This window comes from Poeciliopsis prolifica, unplaced genomic scaffold, assembly GCF_027474105.1.
Source record: "Poeciliopsis prolifica strain line A6 unplaced genomic scaffold, Auburn_PproV2 SCAFFOLD169, whole genome shotgun sequence".
In the NCBI taxonomy this organism is placed as follows: domain Eukaryota; kingdom Metazoa; phylum Chordata; class Actinopteri; order Cyprinodontiformes; family Poeciliidae; genus Poeciliopsis; species Poeciliopsis prolifica.
This window is the reverse complement of record NW_026562544.1, coordinates 70,001-92,171: the sequence shown is the minus strand read 5'-3', so window position 1 is coordinate 92,171 and position 22,171 is coordinate 70,001. Positions and strand designations below refer to the sequence as shown.

The window sequence follows — 22,171 nt, the reverse complement described above, 5'->3', positions numbered from 1 at the left end:
TTCCAACTCAGAGAACAAGTTCTGCTCTCCATGTAAATGCCTTCATCTTCAGTCAGCCATGTTTAAAAGCTGCTCCTCTGTGAATATTTCCGGCAGAAACTAGATCTGCTGATGCTGTTTTGCTAACATTTAATCCCATTAGCCGTTTTTCTTCAGCGAACGCCTCTTTCTACGCGCTGCTGATGAGAACTCTTGAGGACCAAGGCAATCATCCTGGTTTCTACCGGAAGCGCTCGGGTCCCCCGACTGCGTCGACTCCGTTATAAGAGTCCGACAGACACCATTAAGCTCGGTTTGTGATTCGCAGAACAGAACCGGGCCGGGAAGTTGCTCAGGCTGCAGCAATTAAACCCACAAGTTGCTTTTGTTTAGGTCTGGGAGTCGGACGGCGCATGCACTTCACAAAACTTCATTCATCTGCATCCAGCTTCTCCTGATTTCCCATCTTGCGTGAAAACATTTCAGAGAATTAGTTTGAACTGGAGATGAACCCAAAATCAAACCAGAATGAAGTAAAGTTTTAATCTGGCACAAAACTACTGCAGGAACAAATAAAGCAAAATAAATAAATCCATCCATCCAGCAGTAACATCTGCAGACATTAGCATTCTGTTAGCATGCTAGCTCTTCACAAACAGCAGTTTGAGGATTTTCCTGTTTCTACATCAACCTGAAGAAAGCATTGATGCCCAGAGCCAATAAAAGTGGAAAATCACTCATCATTACCCTCTGCAGAAAATATTTACAGTGTTTCAGAGCAACTCCTTTTCATCTCTAACAGGAAAATCAATGTCATCTCAAGGTCAATAACTCTGAATCATCAGCTTTGATATCTCTGCAGGCAGGCGGCACAAAGACTCTTCAGCCTCAGTCAGATTAATACACATCGACATCAGCGGATGAAAGGTTGAATTTCACCTTGAGACACAATAATCTGCAACGAAAAGTTCAACGCAAACCGGGAGGCAAACGAAACCGTTCCTGAAGAAACGTCGCCACAGATTAGTTCATGTTGGAATGACGAGATGACGATGCGAGCGGACGAGGCGTTCCTGAGGTTTCCACAGGAAATGACCCGCTGTGTCTCAGGTCAGCTTTCGTTTTCTCAGAAGTTGCAACGTTTCAGGGTAAAATCAACTGTTTCTGAGTTTGATGAAGTTTTTCCTTCTTTTGTTCCTTCTGGTTGAAGCTTCTCAGTTTTTCCCTCCAGATTTTGATGCTGCACCGTTGGAAAGACGTCTGCTCCTGTTTCTGTTTCTGCTCCTGTTTCTGCTCCTGTTTCTGTTTCTGCTCCTGTTTCTGTTTCTGCTCCTGTTTCTGCTCCTGTTTCTGCTCCTGTTTCTGCTCCTGTTTCTGCTCCTGTTCCTGTTTCTGCTCCTGTTCCTGTTTCTGCTCCTGTTTCTGTTTCTGCTCCTGTTTCTGCTCCTGTTTCTGTTTCTGCTCCTGTTTCTGTTTCTGCTCCTGTTTCTGTTCCTGTTTCTGTTCCTGTTTCTGCTCCTGTTTCTGCTCCTGTTTCTGCTCCTGTTTCTGTTCCTGTTTCTGTTTCTGCTCCTGTTTCTGCTCCTGTTTCTGTTTCTGCTCCTGTTTCTGTTCCTGTTTCTGCTCCTGTTTCTGCTCCTGTTCCTGTTTCTGCTCCTGTTTCTGTTTCTGCTCCTGTTTCTGTTTCTGCTCCTGTTCCTGTTTCTGCTCCTGTTTCTGCTCCTGTTTCTGTTCCTGTTTCTGTTCCTGTTTCTGTTTCTGCTCCTGTTTCTGTTCCTGTTTCTGTTTCTGTTTCTGCTCCTGTTTCTGCTCCTGTTTCTGTTTCTGCTCCTGTTTCTGTTTCTGCTCCTGTTTCTGCTCCTGTTTCTGCTCCTGTTTCTGCTCCTGTTTCTGTTCCTGTTTCTGTTTCTGCTCCTGTTTCTGTTTCTGCTCCTGTTTCTGTTTCTGCTCCTGTTTCTGCTCCTGTTTCTGCTCCTGTTTCTGCTCCTGTTTCTGTTTCTGCTCCTGTTTCTGTTTCTGCTCCTGTTTCTGTTTCTGCTCCTGTTCCTGTTTCTGCTCCTGTTTCTGTTTCTGCTCCTGTTTCTGTTTCTGCTCCTGTTTCTGCTCCTGTTTCTGTTTCTGCTCCTGTTTCTGTTTCTGCTCCTGTTTCTGCTCCTGTTTCTGCTTCTGTTTCTGCTCCTGTTTCTGCTCCTGTTTCTGCTCCTGTTTCTGTTTCTGCTCCTGTTTCTGCTCCTGTTTCTGCTCCTGTTTCTGTTTCTGCTCCTGTTTCTGTTTCTGCTCCTGTTTCTGCTCCTGTTTCTGTTTCTGCTCCTGTTTCTGTTTCTGCTCCTGTTCCTGTTTCTGCTCCTGTTTCTGCTCCTGTTTCTGTTTCTGCTCCTGTTTCTGCTCCTGTTTCTGTTTCTGCTCCTGTTTCTGCTCCTGTTTTTCTGATTTCTGCTCCGTTTCTGTTCCTGTTTCTGTTTCTGCTCCTGTTTCTGCTCCTGTTTCTGTTTCTGCTCCTGTTTCTGCTCCTGTTTCTGCTCCTGTTTCTGTTCCTGCTGCTTCTTTTAATTATTAAGTTTTAATTATACAGTTATACATGGCAACAACGTTTTCACAACCAGGAGCAGCTGGTTGGCATCTCAGGGCCCCAATAAACTCTGACCTCTGACCCCAAAGAAGTTCTAGAAAGTCATGGCCGTTCCAACCATGCAGGTAACGGGTCGGGTTGCTAGGCAACGGGTTGCTAGGCAACGGGTCGGGCTCAGGTCGGGTTGCTAGGTAACGGGTTGCTAGGTAACGGCGCTGTGTGACTGAGGTTTTTGAAACAGACATAAATAAACGATTTCTTAAAAGCATCCGGGCGTTTTATGATTTAATTGTTGTTTTTAGAAACAGTAGAAACTGTAAGTATCAAAACATAAAATAATTTTGCAGAGTATTTTCCTTTCAGTGCGACGGAGGAACTCCATCTCCACCCTGAATAAATAATCAGTCCTGCTTTGAGTTGCGGTTTGATTTATGTGTCTGACTCGTTTCATATCGCGCTCTGAAGACTCTCCTCCTCAAAGACAGAAAAACACGCTTTCTTTTCTGGGCAGCTCTAAAGAAAGAAGTTCACCGCTGTGCTGGTAATAAATAATAAATCTTCTATTTGGAGTTGGAGGTCAGAGGGGGACTGGGAGTCTTTTCCAGCCATAAAGGGGAGAAAACTCCTCAGCCTCTGTGGGAAGCTTCACCCGATGGCGTGTTCCTCCATCCTGCTCCAGACTGATGCGCCTCTGCTGCAGATTCAAACCACCGCCTCGCCTCCCTGGAGCCTCAAGCCGCCAGGCCTCAGCTATTCATGAGGAACGGCTGGAGGGAGCCGGACCGTGCGCCCTGAGGGCCGCCGCTCTGCCGGGAGCAGGGAAGGCGACTGTCACCGATTGTTGGGGCGTCGCCTTGGTAACGGGGAACAGGGTCAAAGGTAAGACTGGAGTTGGATGCAGAGTGACTTTCAGCTGTGAATTGGAGTTTGTTAATGCAGCCCCGCCAAATCCAGTGGAGAGTCCGGCGTTCCACAAGGCTCAGTTTCAGGTCCTTTCCTTTTTAACCTTCGTTCCCAGAGTTTGGACCGATCCGGGTTCCATGTGCTGCATGTGCTGCCGCTTGCACCGACGCTCAGAAAGAGTTCAAACCGACAGAGAAAGACTCGGAGAACTGAAAGTGTTGCTGAAAGGCGGCGAGGACAAGAGTTTTAACCGCCATTGATTTTATTGCTATGTTCTTTATTTTAGTATTTTATGCACTGATGGTTTTAAATCTAAACATATTTTTCTGATTGAATGTAAATGTTGGATCTGTGAAATATTTCGCTGAAAAGGTTCATTTGTCTGCAGGCGTCTGGAAAGTTGAGGGTGAATCGGCTTCAGAGCGGCCGCTTTTATTAAATCTGGTAAAACTTTGTGAATTTAATTTCCCACAGCTTCAACATGGAGTTATCATCACATAAAAGCTGAACCTGATTGAGAAGTCGGTTCACACTGTTATTAACGCCATAATTCAGCAGATTTATTTTTTCTACAGAGGAGCTCCTCACAAAGTTCAGACAAAAGTTATTGCAGTGGAGCCAAAACCATCAGCCAATAACTCGTGTGCACAGATGAAAGGCTTTGGTAATTTCAGCAGGTTCAGCAGGATGAACAAATGCAGCCGAAACACGAAGAGCGAAACGAGTCAAAGGCACCTAAAGCCAAACAGAAAGACAAGGCCAGATCAAAAGGAGGCTGCAGAGAGCCTGTAATCCTGCCGCACTTACCAATAATTTTCTCATTATTCTGTATGTGACCCGGCAGGTAATAGGAGAGCAGCAGCAATGATTTTCTCATCAGAAGTGAAAAATTTGCAGCTGAAACTCTGTTTGGGTGCAGCTGCCGTCTGCTCCGCGTCAGGACACATTTCCCCGGAGGTTCGCAAACTTTGGGAGGAGTGAACTCCACTTCGGGTTTTTTTTTAGTTTTATTGCACTGCTTCACAGCTGCTCCTGAATCTTATCAGACGTATTAAAAATGCACATAAAAAGAGATATAAAGCGCCTGCTGCAGTGAAACTCTGCAAAACTTTAATGGAAGAAGCTGTCATGACTTTCTTTGGCGCGTTTTTAATCTTGCAGGTTCAGTCGATATTTTGGAGCGAAGTGTAAATATTCTCTTTTTTTAACAAAATAATAATTTTATGAAATTAGCCTTTGAGCCTGAATATCCTCTTCTAAAAGTAGAGACTCATCTCAAGTATTTAGTCATAAAAGACTGAAAAGACCAATTTAAAGTTTAAACATTTTTTCACTAATTTTTTTAGTTAACATGAAAAACATTAAACTCAGTGAAACTGGAAGCTGCAGAAAGTCCTGGTGAAATTAATTTGTTTTAGTCGCCTGTAAATCAGGAAGTAATTATATTCACTTGGAAACCATCACTGAACGCTGCAATAAACACAGAGGTTGTGCAAGAATCCCTTTAATTTCTACATTTCCTGGTGGGAAAGAAACTTTATGCTTTTATGGGATTACTAAACTTCCTGATAAAAAAGATTTGAGCATCCAGAAGGAACTGATTGATTTGCTGATTGATTGCTGCGCTAACATTTAGCTGCGTTTAAATTTAGGTTAAGATGATTTTTACTCATTTCTCTGGAGAGACGGAAGGAAAAACAGCTCCTGGTTTAGCTGCCCACTGCTGCTACCCAAAGCTGTGCTAACTGTAAACATTAGTTGGGCTAATGCTAAAGCCTCACTGTTTTTGTTTAACTCTTTGACACAGTAAGCGAATGCAAAGGGTTGCACCTGCATGATATTTAGCAGAAGCTAACGCTACATCGCTAACTTCAATTTAAATCATTTCTGCCCTCGAAAGACTTTCAAAAATTTCATTTTGACATATTGCACATGCTCTATAAGATATTGCATTTATTGTAATTTACTGTGTTTTATTTTGTTTCTGTGCTTCTTTGCATTTTAGCAGAAAACTCCTCTGTCCTCCCTGTTTTTGTAAAACAGAACAAAATGGTTTCCTTCAGACACTGACAGCAGCATGGAGAACTGCAACAAAGAACCCTGCAGTTCTTCACTTGGCAGAACAACAGCTGTTAGCATTAACCTTGGCGCTGAAACGAGGTCTCCATGATGCCTTCTGCCCATCGGGTGCACGTCTGAATGCAAACGGAGAGGCGAGTTGTGAAGGTCGGCTGCAGAGCGAGTTGGTGGCTGTTAGTCGTCTCCTCGTTATGCCGCCGGCGTCATTAGCACCTGATTGGCTTTGAGTTCAGCGCCCTGATGAATCTGTTTTGTCCCAGAGTCATTATCGGCTCTGACGGTCATTCAGAAACGGCCGCGCACACAGCCACCCAGCACTTTAATGCCCCACAGCCACACGGCGTCGACGGCTGTGAGCGAAACAAATATGGCATTAAGGGGAAACTTTCATTTGGTTGGAGTTTGATGTAAATTAGAGATCACTGCCTAATGAAGTCTGGAGTCGACAAACTCCGTCAGCCAGCCGCACACACCCGACGGCGTCAGAGGCTGCCGACCTCTGAGACAGAGATTTTAATTGGAAACGAACTTTGGGGAGATGAAGAGATTAAAATGGAGGTCGGGTTGCAGCGACGCGTCGTCGCCCCACCCTCAACACGCCGAGCTCTTCACTGCAAACTAAACTCGACTCTGGGATTTTCAACCACATCCTGCTTAACTCTCATTGCTGATAAAAAAAACAACCAATCAGAGCCAGGAGGAGGGTCTTAGCGCTGTCAATCATTCCCATCAACATCCTGCGAACTGTGCTAATAGCGGAGAAACAACTCACTGATATCCGCTGTCACTGCTGGCTAATGCTAACTAGCGTGAGCATTCACAGCAGGGTAGTTAGCCATAGCGTAGCAGAGAACAAACAGACATGATTGACAGCACTAAGCCCCGCCTCCTGGCTCCGATTGGTTGTTTCTAGTTAGTGCTGGAAGATTATCTGTCCCATAACATCATAAGTGGTGATAGTTTCAACAAACATGTAAAAAGATACTTTTTTAAAATAAAATTATTTAAAATTATTTTTTGCCTAAATATGATCATTTGTACAACATGATGCAGCTAAATAAAACGAGAGAGCAGCACAGGGTCCATTAATGGCTGTTTCTAGCTGATTTTCCAGAATTTGAAGCAGATGAAGGTGAAACTGGATAGAAAATAGAATCTTTAATCTAAAATGTCTCGTTTTATGCAGTTTTCTCTTAATCACTGCTCTGGTTGTGTTTTTCGTGGATGTTAAAAAAATGTCAATATGGACGAAATGACAAAACAAAATCTAAGATCACAAAGGTGCAGAAAAAGCAGTGAGTTTAGCTAAGCATGATTGTTTTCCTATGAGATCTGAAACTGATTTCCATTTCCTTTTTACCTTTCTTTTATATTTAATGCATAATCAATGCAACCTTATCTCAATAAGCTCAGACCAAATTGTTTAGATGTGATTCAAGCTAAGCCTGGAAATTGCAGCTAAATTGGAATGAAAGTTATTGAAGAAAAATCATTTATGTCTCTTTGCTGAAATATTTCTGTTATTACTTTCTGCTTCTTTCACAAAAGCAATTTTCAACGATCACATATCAAAGCGATGCTGAAATTGAAATGATCTGAACTCTTAGCAGATCTTTGTGGTTCGTTATTGTGAGGGCGATTTCACTTGACCTGAAGCTTCGTCCTCTTTTTCAAAACGCAGAAATCCGACACGGAGCCGCTGAGAGTCGAAGCAACGCTGCGACGACACGGATAAAAGCACGAAATAAAAAAGACCTGAAAATGTTCTGAGATGAATTTCTAACCTTCATTCATTTTCTAAGAAGTTTGTTTGTGATCACTGAGAGGTTCTGTGCAGTTTTATAGAAAAAAAATATTTAAAACTGGAAATTACCAGTTAAAACATAAAAGTTAATTTGGAAAAAAATTTCTCAGTTGATACAACTTTCTATTTAAGTTGCCAATGTTGGCAGGATCAGTCCTCCATAGACCCATAATATTATGTTGTAAGTCCGTCCATCATCTGTCAGGGTATTCATGTCCATGAATGCACCTTTAGATGCACACAAACAAAATAGTGTCCTTAAACGCAACACAGCGCTAATTTCAGTCATCTGCGTTATTCTCCTGTTTATCATTTTCCAATAAATAATAAACAGGATTTTCCAATAATATGTGCAAATTCCTGTATTCAGAAAAAAGCCTGGAGGAGTAAAATCAACAACCATCTGAAAGTGTCAAACTGGAAGAGAGTGCAGGAATCAGTGGGGCGGAGTCTGCATGGATTCAGATGTAAAAATGTAAATCTGAAGCACAGAAACACTGAACAAACAACTTGGGGGACAAAGCAGGAAACTGGGATTTAGAAAGCAGCAGGTTAGCAGGAAGCAGGTGAGGTGATGAAAGAAAATCAGCTTTTCCTCCTGGATCATCAGTTTCTGTCGGATCTGTTTGATCCAAACTGGTCCTCAGATGAAGGGAAACCGAACATGAACAAAACTGCAAGCTAAACTACTTGGTAAGATTTTGTGTTCCTGCAGTGATGAACTGCAGCTGGGGTCACAAATAAAACCAGTCAAGGAGCCACAAATGGCCCACATACCACACTTTGAACACCCCTGGCCTGGTATTCAGTATCAGCTGGTAAAATTATTCAAATTAAGAAGTGAAAGCTTAAAATGAACCACATCAGTTGCCTTTGAGGAGTGGATGTAAAACTATGTTTTTCATGTCCTGCCTGGTATTTAGCCGTGTTTTTTACTCCCTGCGGTCAGTTTATTCACTGCTGGAGGTTTCGATCTCTCCGTCCTTCGGTCTCAACAGACAAGACAGCCGTTTTATTTTTAAAAGAAAAACATCATCAATGTTTTCCTTTTCATGTCCCACCACCTTCCTCCCACGCCGCGCTCAGCGCCGGGCACATTGATCGGTCCGGGCCGCGTCCAGCCTGCCGTCTAATTAGGGCTCCTCCGTAAAAATGACGATTCCTGATGTCTGCCTCACCTGCATGCCACCTTTCCTTTGATTTCCATAAACATAGGGACCTTAAAGACGTGCTTAATATGCTCAATAGACACAGAAAGCTTTCGCCCTCAGGTTTCAGGCAGGTGATGCAACGTGTTCTCCAGGAAAGGCCAACATTTTCCCTTTAAAGAGAAAACCTTATTGCTTTGAATGGATTTGATTCAAGGACAAACTGGTGAGTCTGAAAAACAAACCGGAGATGAAGTTGAATAAAATGTGACTAAGCTGCCTTTCCTGGAAAACATCAGGAGAAATTACACATGAAAGTGGGCTGATAACCGGAAAAAATGGGATGTTTTGTAATCTTTGCATGTTTGTTGATCTGTTTGTATCAAAAAGATTCCAGAAAAAAACTGAAAGTTACAGAAAACTTCTCATTAGTTATTTCAGCCAAAGTGGAGACTTTCTGCAAAGGGTTTGAGGTTTTGTTGATATATTATAAGAAAAGAAATTATGTATTTCGCAATTTAACAAATTAAATCCATTTAATTATGCAAGGATGCAATTTTAAAAAAAAAGGTTTAGACATTAATATTTATTCTGAAAGTAAGCTAGTAACGCTTGCAGGTTAGCTGCTAGCAAGTACAGGTTAGCCGATGAGATGTATATATTAGCAACTAGCATGTAGAGGTTAACAGCTGGCAAGTAGATGTTAGCTGCTAGCAAGTAGCTAACAGCTACTTGCTAGCAGCTACTTGTAAGATTACCTGCTAGCATGTAGCAGGTAATCTTACCTGCTAGCATGTAGCAGCTAATCCGTTAGAATGAATTAAATGTAAAAAAAAAAAAACATTAAAAAAAATTCCAATTATTTTGTATTTATTTTTGATTATTTGAAAGTTTATTACAAAATTAAGGCGATTAGTTAGAAAGAAAAACAGATTTATTCTTGCTACTATTAGTGTTATTCTGGTGCAGAAATCCGATAAACAGCTGAAGCCACCATTTCTTTGTTATATCTATATTTAAACATTAATTTGTTCTTTGTCATTTTAGCAAAAGTTTTTAAGAGCCAAAAGTTGCAAGAAAACAAACCCTGGTCTTGATGTTCTGATTTTTATCACGCTCTAAAATGTGTAATTGGAACAATAATGCAACTTGAACACAAACAGCCTTTGTTTGTGTTTCTGTTACTATAAAAATTGAGATTTTTGCTAAATAGACAGAAAACATGAGAATATGTCAGTTAAACACTGATATATGATCATATCTCCTCTGGAAAGATCACAAAACAACTAATTTCCATGTGTTTTCTTTATTACAGCAGCTTGAATTGAATTATTCTCTACGTTATTCACAAACAAAATACAAGAGCACTGATTTGCCAAAAACCAGAGGAAGGTGATTTATTTAGCAGTTCAACTTAATATGCAAGCAATCTATCACCTCATATACACTGCTTTAAATTTGGACAGTATGTCTTATCCTTCAGGGTTCCCTCTGCAGCAGATAGCAGCGAAGCCAACATAAATCTGGGCTGTAAGAGCTGTCAGACAGCCAGGCTGGATTCCTCAAAAAAGGCAAAAAAAGGAGAATTAATCCTGTCAACACCATCTGCTTTAGTCATTACGATGCTCTAATATACTCTATGTGAACAACCCAGCCACATTTTCTCACCCCATCTATCCTAATGTGACAATATTTCATCTCTCAGAAAATAACGCTCGCTCCTCAGCTGAATGGGATGCATCTGTAGCGAGAGGTGAGGAAAATTGGGAAAAATCTGCCCTGATGGAATGAAAGTCGAAAAACATAGTTGCAGAAACGAATCAGTTCAGTTTTCTATATCTGATGCTTTAATAAAAAGTAAAATATTTGATGCTGAATCTTCATTAAAATCATTTTGAGCTTCAGATGTTTGACTTTAACTTGAAGCTAAATATTTAGCTCTAAAGTAAATATCACAAACTAGACCAAACCTCTACTTATTAGCTACTAACCTCTAGCTGCTAACCTTTACATGCTAATAGCTAACCTGTACATGCTAGCTGCTAACCTCTACTTGGTTCAGGCTAACTCAACATGCTAGCTGCTAATCTATACATGCAGCAGCTGACCTCAACATGCTACCTGCTAACCTCAATATGCTAGATGTTACATGCTATCAGCTAACCTCCACGCTAACGGCTAACCTCCACGTGCTAGCGGCTAACTTTAATAATAATTTGAACATTGACCAATATATTCAATGTGTTCTGATGATGACACTCAGCCAAATGTAATGTTTGTTACTGCCAGAGGTTGGAAAAGTACCCAAAGTTACACTCAAGTAAAAGTAGCACTACCTTCAACATATTTTCACTCAACTAAAAGTATTCACCCAAAAACGACAATAAATATTTGGTAAAAAAGTCTACTGAAGTACTGAGTAACTAATCAAATCATTTAATATTTAAAAATTGCATCATCCAACAGACCAAATGTAAAGTTCTGTGGAAATTTGGGGTATTTTATGGACCAAAATGAAATAATTTAAATAAATAAAATCAAAAGAAAAAAATCCAGGTATTTCTTGAAAGACTTTTGAAACTTTGACAAAAAGTGTAGGTGAGTCTGAGTCTGGTGAGGTTTTGGTTAATTTAATTTCATTAAGTTACTCACTGATTGAGAGGATCAATTATAGGCCAAGTAAAAAATACAGTGTAATAAAAATACTCCAAATTTATTTGTTTTCTAGAAATTACTCAAGTAAAAGTAACTAATAACTGCTTGCAGGTTTTTAAATAGATTTTTGTTTTATTTTTCTGATGTAAAACTTTGACTTGTCTTGTTGCTGAAATGTGCTGAGGATGTAAAAATGTTTTATCCCCATATTAATCCTTTATGCATCAAACGTGTTTATTTTTCAGCTGATTCAGTCGTTGATACGGTAACCTGATCAGAGCCACAGTAATCATCTACAGTAATGTTATGCATTCACCTGGTTTGGTAGCTTCATGGACCCAGGTTTTGCCCAGCTCAGCGCGTTCGCCGGGCGTTTTGCATGCATGCGTGGAGCTGGTGTATTCCCCTGCAGAGGTTTGCATGCTGCACTGCAGCTGTGAACCAATGAAGATGGATTAGTTTCCCTCTTCGACTGTCTTAGGGAAGCAGAGCTGGGATTGGGAAGCTCCAGCACATTACTCCACCCTGACAAGGTCCCCAGATGAAAGCTTCAGCGCTTCTGTTGGCTGGTTATCAAAACGGAGATGCAGCAGTTTCCACCGTGTCACCTCGTCTGCTGCTGACTCAGCCAGCGCCTTGCACTGTTTCTGCTGTTTGACGTTTTGTGTCTGTATTTTGGTAAGACTCTGTGCACAGAGGGAAAAAAAAAATAAAAAGTTTACCCCTTCTTATCTCAGCTTGAATCCTTCCTGCACAACTTGGGGAAACGGTCCTTGGGAAGGTTTGTCTCCCATTAATGTCCCAGATTTGCTTATCGGTGAGAGTGGGTGTATAAAAGCTGCTGCAGAGTGTGTGCAGAGATACCGTTGATGAATAATTGCGTGTGTGTGTGTGTAATGGTTTGTTTCTGCAAAACCTACATCATAATACAGCAGCCTCCACTGTACTGGAGCTGCATATAAATCCATCTTTTATTCCTGTAGCTCAAGATCACAGAGCAAACTTAGAGCAAATTTATTCCATGGCAAAATAAAATAAATCTATCATGAGATGACATCAATTTATTCATGCAGCGTTAATTCACAAAAATCTTAATTTATCATTCAGATTATTTAAAATGTTTCCATAAGGAAGGCAGCAAATTATAACGAGTTATTGCAGAATTTAATCCCAGAGACAGAAAGTGGCCTGCGTTGGCGTTGATCCATCCCTCATTCTGAGGATGCATGTGGCGACAGTGGAGAGAAAAAACTCTAACCCTTTAACAGGAAGAAACCTGGTTCTGGTTCCGGCTCTGCAGAACCAGAACCGAGCTCTAAATGAGTCACTATCTGCAGGATTAGTAAAGTAGATGTAACTTTACATTTAAATAAAAGTTTTACAATTGTGAAATGCTTTCTAAAATAATCTATTCATAAAAAATTAAGCAAAATACATTACTTTTATTTCCACAAAATACAAATATTTAAAATCGTAAATAAAACAATAAGATCAAAGACTTCTTTTTAGTCTGTAAATTTTTGAATTTCTTTTACACCAAGAGTTAAATATTGTAAAAATTGATTATTTTTGTTCACCCCAGAGTTTAAGGAGTTAGCGCGTCAGCCATTTCTCAAAAATGTCCTGGTTTTGCAGCGCAGCAACTTTAAATAAAACACACGACTCTGCAGACCTCGGCTATTCATCCTGCTGGACCCGGCAGCAACTTTTAAAGCTGCTCTGCAACGAGCTGCTGCTCGGATTCACATTATTTAGTAAAAAAGAGAAGCCGGGATTAACAGAACAGACAGAAGCTTAAATAAAAAACACAAATCTTATCTGAGTCCCGAAAATGAGGTTCAAGACATGAAGGAAAATAGATTTTTGTGAGGTGAATTGTCAGCATGACGCTCGTTTAAAGCTGCAACAAAATGGTGCTAAAACTACAAGAAATAAAACGGCACAAAATGGCAGCATCACCTCGACAAGAGGACAAACAGCAAGATGTGACGTTACTTTAATAATATTAAATCACTACTAAATACTTCAGTCGCCTTTTCTGACAAATTCTTCCAACTCTTACTTCAGTAAAATTGTTTGATAACTTTTAGGTGACAAAAGCAAAACAGGATTGCCAAAGTACATTTCCCCAAAAAATTCTGCCAAAAGCTAAGAAATTTTGAGATTAGACACATAAATGTCATTGGAAAATTATTGGAAATTTCTCAAGTTAAATGTGGAAAATTTGCTCGGAAAAAATTAACCTTTAAAAAAAAAAAAAGATTTTAAAAAATCATCTTAAAAAAAGAAGAAAATTTACAAGTTTGGGAAGTCCGATTTTTTTTTTTTTTTAGAACAAACTGATTTCTTAGATTCATCTCAGAAATAAAAAATATGGACACTTCTGAGTTTCAAAAGTCAAAATTGCGCTTGAAAAAAAATGTCTGAAATTTCCAAAGGTTCCAAAAGTTGAACACTTTTTTACTTTCAAACTCAGAAATGTCCATGTTTTTTCCAGCAAATGACTGACTTTTGAATTCAGATTTTCTTGTTTTTTTTCTAGAAAATTTTTGAAATTAATCTAAAATTTTCTGAGAATCCTGGTGGAAATTTGCTCCTTTTTGTTTATGCATCTACAGTGGCCGTAATAAGGAGTCGTATATTTCACAGGCTTCTCACCTGTAAAAGATCTGTAAATTTTTTTATTGAAAATTCTTTAAAATTTTCATCTTAAAAAATTAAATATAAAATTTTAAACATTTTTAGATTAAAAACATTTTATTTAAAAAAAACTTAGATTAAAACATTTAATCTCAAATGTTTGATTAAAATTTTATTAAAAATGTGCTTTTTGCTAAACGTATATAATTATTTTTTTAGATCAAAATGTTTTAATTTTCAGAACCAAAGTTTCGGTCCAGGTTTCTGTTCTGAGTCGGGTCGGCCAGGGATCCGGGTTCTGCCGTTACTCGCTGTCTGAGCTGCCGGTTCTGACCCGGCTCTGCCTCCTGATTGGTGTTCGTTCGCTGTCACAGCTCGCCGCCTTCAGGGATCACTCAGGCTGACAGGTCATTAACCCGAGTGAAGCGGAGCAATAAGCCGCCGCTGAACGCCGTACAAAAGATCAGGGAAAGGTCAGCGGCGTGCGGTGATGGATTCACCACCTCCACCTCATTGTCCAACAAATAACTGCAGCTTATACACCTGCTGCCCTGCTGAACGCCGGCGCCCCCTGGGCCTTTGTGAAGCAGAAAACCTGATGCCGGAGAGGTGGGGCGAAGACACGACGGCGTTTTCGTCTTTGACCTTTAGCAGCTGCTTTCAACATAATTACACCGGTTTAAGGAAAGGGAACATTTCCTCTGCTGCTCTCGTCCCTAAATATATCTCTGACTTTTTTTCTGTTTTCGCTTCAAGAAAATAGCTTCATTTAGAAAATAAGGTTGTGACATTTAGTGCAAATGTCAGGAAAATAGAAACGTTTACAGGGTTTGACAAGTAAAAGGGTCAAAATTAGCATGCAGATAAAATTTTACGCAGCTGCTGTCCGTCATGCGGTGAAGTCGAGGTCTGGTTGCTCTGAGAAAGCAGAAATACCTGAGCTGAAAGGCTCTGCTGGACCTTTGGTCACCAGACGACCAAAACAACGATCCCAGTACAAACGAGCTCTGCTGGTTGGGTGGCTGGCCGACCCAGTTAAAGCAGACAGTAGCTCCTTTTCTATTCACCAAAAAATTCTGGAAATTTATTTGCCAATTTTAAAAAGTGTTTTTTTTCAGCCACATTAAAATTTTATTTTTGCTGAACTCCAATGAAAACATTTTTTTTTTTTTTTTTTTGCATCACACCAGTTTGTGTCCAGCAGCTTATTTGTAGTAACTGGGCCAAATTGGAGGTCTCACACAAACTTCCAGAAAACTGCAAAACATCCAAAACACTGACTTCCTATAAATCAAGGCAACAGACCCATCTTTAGAAATGCTCTTGATCAGTAGAAAACAGAGCATTGATTAACTTATTTTTGCCTGCTGATGATAGTATTTAACAAAATGTAATGGTTATTGTTTGTTTCATAAGTGCTTGCATTATGAAATGCGCTGTGGACACTGTGGTACGAGCAACATTGTGAAGCTCGTACCACCAGTTTTAGCTGCCAACACTAAATCCTAAATGTGTGACATATATGAAAGAAAAATGGATTCAGTGATTTGCTGCCAATTGTCAACAAAACAACAACCAGATAAGGTCAGGAAAAACATTTAAAACAGGAAAAAAAAGCGATGGAAGTACATCAGCTATGCTAGCTTGATTTTGACAACCGTAGCATGTAGACGTGCTGCAGAATCCGGTGCATCTTGGTTCAGCTAAATCTCGAGGCCCATAAACCAACTCTCTCACAGGTGTTTAAATTAGTAATCAATCACAGATCTGTTCAATCACTAATTGGCTGGAAAGCGCAACGTCTCCCCTTTCAGAAACCGTTGGGATTTTTCAGATAGCGCAAAGTATCACAGAATTACGGTACGGGGTTAGACCGCGTCGCCGCCGATACCTTCGGCCAAGAAGGGTTAAGAGCAGAAAGACAAACTCTGAGTCCAACTCCCATCGGAAATAAGCCGACATGTCCTCATCTTTATCAGTCTATTCTTTTCTCAGAAGCTGTCTGGATTGTTGTGAGGCTATTTCTGCTCTTTTATCAGCTTGTTTCCTTCCTCATATCGGCATCACGCTGCGTTTTCCAATCAGCAAACTTCAGCTCAATATGTTTGTTCAAAGAACAAAGGGGAGAGAAGGAAACTCACAGCTCGCCTTGTTAAAGCAGCAGCTGAAGTAATCAGACAAATTGATGCTTTCAGCAATCTTAACTGCTGCCGTTTATACCACACAACAGCATTAACATCACTTTGAGCTCGTCCATCCCATCTGTCGATCCAGCACCCAGGAAGCATTAGTCCTGAAACGAGGCCTCTATCAGTTATTGAACGAGCTGCTTGAAACAAATCAGCCAATAAAAACTTGATTTGCAGAGAAATCTCCTAGTTGTTGATAATTAAACTGGAAAAAACAAGATTGAAATAAGTGTGGCTCAAATTTTTGAAAACTTTTTTACAATGACTTTTACCTCAGATTGTCTGAATTTAAGCTGATAGATACAGAAATACCAAATTACCTGGACTTTAAATTATCTGGTTTATTTTTTAACAAATAGAAACTAAAATTTATTTCATCAGGGCCATGCTAAAAATGTTTTTCAAAAATTAGATTACGAGTAGTCATATTACAAGACTAAAGCCATAACATTTTGAGAATAAAGTTACAATTTTTCACTTTATTTTGATATTATTTCAACAAGAATATAATATGACTCTTAATTTTATTTATTTATTGTCTTGGCAGAGTCAAAATATGACAGACCAACACAAAGCTAAACAATTAAAAAATAAATTTGTTTAACAGAAACACGACAATTAAAAAAAAAAAAACTAAGAAAAAGTCTCGCTTATTTTATGGAAGGTTTTGTCGCTAGAACGAGGTGATAATTTTTGGCCATATAAAAATTTGTTTACTTTGAAAAACTGCAAAGGAAACTCTTTTCACATCACAGTCACATGAACAACCGGATGTTGCTACTGACAGAAACTACAAAGATGATGACAGGAAATAGTTAGAGGATCAAAACATAAGGTGTTTTTCAATGACTTATTACGCAAATAAACTTATCATATGTGATTTTAATTGTGTTAAAAACTCTGAAATTGTGAAGTTGTGTTTTTTTTTAACTAAGTTTTGTGATTGAAATGCAGCTATTATCTCCACCTCAACAGTACGGTTGTTCTTTCAAGCAAACTGGTTTCAAATCCAAGAAGTGGAAGAGTTTCTCTCCTCTGCGGATCCAGTCGAAGTTTGATTTAGCCACTGTCTCTAAAATGCCAACTTGCTCATTAAGAAGCACTGCCAGCCCGCCCACCTAGCATTAGCTCGCTGCTCCGACCGGAGATGGAATTTCACTAAACGCATCAGACGGCTCTATAAGTGCAATGCGTGTGCCAACAGGCCTGTCAGCTCCGATACACTGACTGAAACGCTGAGGCCGTCGACCCTTTCCGCATCCTCTCAGGCTTCACATCTGTTTTCTCAGCACATACATTTTAATCACCCCCATCATATTGGTTAGCTTAAGGTCATTTTATTCATCGGCCGTCAGTTTGACATTGAGAACAACCTTGTAGCATTCAGCATGCAATTATCAGAGACCATAAAGCGTGTGTGCAGTTTCCAATTAAAGCAGCAAAGCTTGTCATTATAATTTCCCGTCCTGCTGATGATGATGTCCCAGACCCTCAGCTTAGCTGCTCCTCTACACTGCTGCACAGTTCTGCTTTTATGGAAATCTATTGCTTAAATAGCAACTTTTCTGCCTAAGTAGTCTGGAAGAGCTCTTGTTTACATCGAGCACAGTGCAGGAGGAATCATGCTCAGGGACCATGAAAGAGTCAAATATAAAAAGCTGAAGTTCGGTTCAAACCATGTCAATGACCCATAAAACAGGAGAAAATCCACAACAAAATGGTTGATAAAGATGAGAATCAAGATGCTGGAAGGGCCTAGTCAAAGTCAGAAATGTTGTGGTGGGACCTTCACAGAGCAACGCCGGGAAGCAAACTGCTGAAATTCAGGCAGTTCTACAAGCTGCTGGATCATCGGACGTGACTTTGGATTATTTTTAACAAACAAATTAAGAACTTTGGTAAGATGTATTGAGGCATTTAGCAGACAAACAGCTTCCCAAACGCGCAATGATACATAAATGTACCCTTTAAATGAACAGTCAGACAGGATAGGGAGTATTTCTCTATTAATTCTATCCTTTAATTTTGTCATTCATTTGTTGAATTTTCTTCTAAACCGGTGCCTTGGCTGTTTAACTAGTTTCAAAATGTTTAAAAACACAGACTATTGAAATATGGTCATAGAGGTGAGATAAGAGCTTTTTGTCTGAATATGAAGACAGGGAATAATCACTGCTGTACAGACATCCCAATTTTATTTTGGACATTCATAAAGTTGAAAGAAAGTTAGTCATTGAATTAAATCCTAAACGCTGCAATGGTTAAAGCTGTTAGCAAAGCTGCTAAGCTTTGTTTGGCCCTATTGTGTTCAGCTGCTTGCTTCCCTCTTGGGCCTCGCCGGACCAAAACAACAGCAAGCAGAGAGCATAAAGCGTTACCTGAACATTAGCATAACAACTGCTGTGGTTTTAAGAAGCCTCTGGCCCTGAAGCTAACATTAGCTAACTTTCTAAAAGTGTTCAATCCTCACAAGACCCGCAGACAGACAGTGAACAGCCTGTGGAGCCATCATTTCATTTTTATTATTACTTTTATTTCAATATCTGCTAAAGCTAACTGACATATAAACCGATGAGAAACTAGTAGCCCGGTGTGCTAGCATGCTAACGCTAATTTCCATGAAATTCAATACAAGATAGCATGCGTACTTCCGTGTAAACTTTGCTAAACGCAGTTTAAGAACCATAGACTAAAGATTTCATCAAGAAATAAACTGAACATCATAATTTAGTGACTTACAGATTTACATGAGCCGAACATGAGCAGGAAACGCGGAGCTGCGTCCCTTCCACGGTGCTGGAACTTTCCATTGACACAACCACCACTAGGGGCGCTAAACATCCCAAATCAGTTATCTGCAGGTGAAGCGAGCATCAGGGCCGTAAACAAATAAATAAAAACAACAAAAAAGTGACAAAATGGTTCTGATAAAGCAACTTATTAAAGAGCAGTAGCTTTCTGTAGCATTTTAATAGAAACAGAGTTGGGGTTACTGAAGTGACTAACCCTTTAAAGGTGACCTTCTATGCTTCTTTGAACAGATTATGAATATAAAACATGTTCATACATTTGTTGCACAAAGTAAGTCAGACGTTTCAGAATGAGCGGTTTTAGTGTGTATGTCACTTTAAATCCAATAAGTTGCTGATGGCCACGCCCCCTGACTCAGTGTTTACACTCACACATGAAATGTCTGCAAATAGATACAACCGTACATCTTTGAAAAGCAAAAGTGGAACCTCCTGCACTGTCAACAAGAATGCATTAAGTGGTTCCTGGATGGTAAGTCAACAACAAAACACTTGTCTTTTCCAGCAGCCGTTGTACAGCGCATACAGCGGAAATATCAAATGAGTTGGAACTAAACTCAGGTTGCTAGGCTGGGCTCCGCTGGGGTTGCTAGGTAACGGGCTGGGCTCCGCTGGGGTTGCTAGGTAACGGGTTGCTAGGTAACGGGTTGCTAGGTAACGGGGCGTGCCTGCTGATATATGATGTTTCTCTCTGGAGGTTTTTTTTTAAATGGCTCATTTTCCAGACACAGAAAAGCACAAATTTACTTGCTTAAGAATTACTCTGTGTTTTTTGGGATGTTTTTTAGAATCTCTCGACACATAGCCTTTTTACTGAACCATTTTTAGCAGAATTTCTGAGAAACATCCAACTTAGCAACGAGAAGCAACAAGAAGGAAAACCTTAAAGCTGTTTATGCTGTGGCAGAAAGATGCAGCTCAGCCTTTCAGCCCTCTGTGTTCCCGTCGCCATGTGATGTATGGAAGGCATTTTAAGGCAGTTCACCCACATGTGGTGATAATGGCCCTGCACTCATCTCGGGGTTACTGGTGAGGCTCAGAAAAGGCTCCGTCTCATTTCTCACCGGGCCGAAAAGACAGGAACTGGAGTTCTGCAAAAAAAAAAAAAGTTCCAACATAAATCTCCTGTGGGACTGTGACCGCGGGCAGAGCTGAAAGATGGACCATCGTCTGGTTGGCTTCATGCTGGTAACGTTTCTGGATGGAGGCATCAGACGTTCCTGCTGACGGGTAAAACAGATTCATAAGTATCTGAGGAAAATAATGTATTTTTTATGAGTAAAACTCCATTTAATGTCCCTAAAAACTAGTAAATTTAAAAAACTCCAACCTAAGAGGAGATTTAAAAACTCTATCTGCGTGTTCAATAAATGCGTGTGGACATACTGGCCCAAATAATGCGCCAATATATCCACATACTTGCTTTGATGTTTTGCTTTTAATGACTTTTTATTTCTAATTCATTATTTAAAAGTAGTTAAACTTGTATATCTTCCCACTCAAATTAATCACCATGTTTAATTCCTAACAGGAAGTCGTCTTTGTTTTGAAGCAATGTGATTGGCTTACAGGTTTTAGCTTTGCTCTTTACTGCCCCCTGTTGGTTTGGCAGAGGAAAACTTTTCTGAAACTGATTTAGTGAGCATAATATAATCTAACAACAAAGAAGAGATTTCTGATTCTATAACGATCTGGTTACACCTGTACAAGGTTTAAAATTGTATTTACTTGAGAGTTAAATACAACATTGCAAAAACACAAAATCTCACCAAGTATTTTAGTCTTGGTAAATATTTGTATTCTGCAAGAAATATGAGCAACAAGACACTTTAAGTTTATATACTTACATATATGAACTTAGACACAACAATATGTTTACATATCACAACTATTAAGGGGAAAAATGTTGTGTTTAACTTGTTTTCCTATTATATATTATAATACATAATATGGGGACATGCCTTCTTCCCCTGTCAGATTATTTCAACTAATAGTTTTACATCTAGATTAAGAAATTATTGACTTAAAACAAGCTCGAGTTAGTTTTTGTTTTATTTGAAGTGTACTGAGATATTTGCAGTAGAAATCTGACTGAAATACTTGGTCATATTTTGTGTTTTGCAGCTGTTTGCATAACTTTCTGCTGTTGATGAGTGAAGGACCCTCGCAGCACTTTACCTCGTCAAGGCGAGGTCGTCAGCTCAGAGGTTTCCTTCAACCTTTCCTCACTTCAGCTGAAAAGCTCAAAATCTTCAGCAGAACCACATTCTCAATCAGTAAATATTTTACCGACGACGCCTCAGACGCTGACCAGACCAGCAGAACGAAGATGCGCATAAAAACAATGAGATTAGGGATGAATGTGAAGGAATTAAACATTTTGATCAGACTAATCTGTGCTGCCGTAATGAGTCTGGAGACTCTGAGGAATCCAGATCTGGTTGTGGATTCCAGGGGAGTTTGCAGTCTATTGTTACTCCGGTCACAGAGGAGATGCTGCGATATCTTCCCAGGAATCCCACATCCACCCAGCAGGAGGCTGGGTGATTTATCTCTAATTCCCTTTCAGCCTGACGAAGTCGTCTGGCTGCAGAATATTTTATCTTCTCTGGGTGAAAATGTGGAGAGATGATTAAAAAAAAGCTAAGCAGGCTCATCACTTCTGCTGTTTTTCTGTAAACAGACCAGGAGGTAAAACCATCCAAAAAAAGTTAAAAATGTGGATCTTCACCAGATCATCTGCTGCTGGCTTTTTAATGTGGAGCCAGTTATTAATTTTTTATTGGCCTTTACTCAGTTGACTTATTGCTCACCCTGCTTCCATAAATCAGAGTCAGGTGCTTTAACGGAGCTTCTCCCAAAGTGCTGCACACAGAAAATCTCAACATTTTTACACATTTTTCCCAAAAAATGTAAGAAGAAGCAACAAATGCAATAAGAACATCAGAGGTTTGATTATTTTGATCATAATTAATGACTATATTTTAATTGCTTGCATGGTTCATGATCTCCTGATTGGAGCTGGTTTGCCTCCCAGTATCTTACTGGTTTTTTCCAGATTCCTCCCACAGTCCACAGACCTGCATGCTGGTTTTCAGAGAATCCAAACTGGGTCTGAATGGGATTATTCGTCTTTTAAGTTTCCTTCTCTGGCTTCAAAGCGTTTAGTAATTAACTCACTTCTGAGGTTAATAATGAATGTTTTCCTTTTTCAATCATTAAGGATTTCAAATTGGATTTACTGTCTTATGTGCAGAAACAAGCTTTAAATATTTGCTTAAAATGAAGCAAGAAGAATAGGAAACACATTTTAGAAGCTCCAGTCGAACAAGATGAAAACAGAAAATCAAATAAAGCATTCGGTCTTAGAAAATATGTGAACATTGTTTTTACAG

At 39.8% G+C, this 22,171-nt stretch overlaps 1 long non-coding RNA gene across 2 annotated transcripts in view; it reads right to left on the bottom strand.

Moving 5' to 3' along the window:
* Positions 1 to 18,766, bottom strand: part of LOC129356388 (uncharacterized) — a 34,633-nt gene extending 15,867 nt beyond the window's left edge. The window contains exons 1-2 of one of the 2 annotated variants that reach the window (XR_008605399.1): positions 18,706 to 18,766; positions 11,454 to 11,571 (exon numbers count right to left, since the gene is read on the bottom strand). This is a non-coding gene — a long non-coding RNA (uncharacterized LOC129356388). The remainder of the gene's footprint in view (positions 1 to 11,453; positions 11,572 to 18,705) is intronic. The other variant, XR_008605398.1, reaches the window with a different exon arrangement.
* Between the last annotated feature and the right edge of the window lie 3,405 nt (positions 18,767 to 22,171).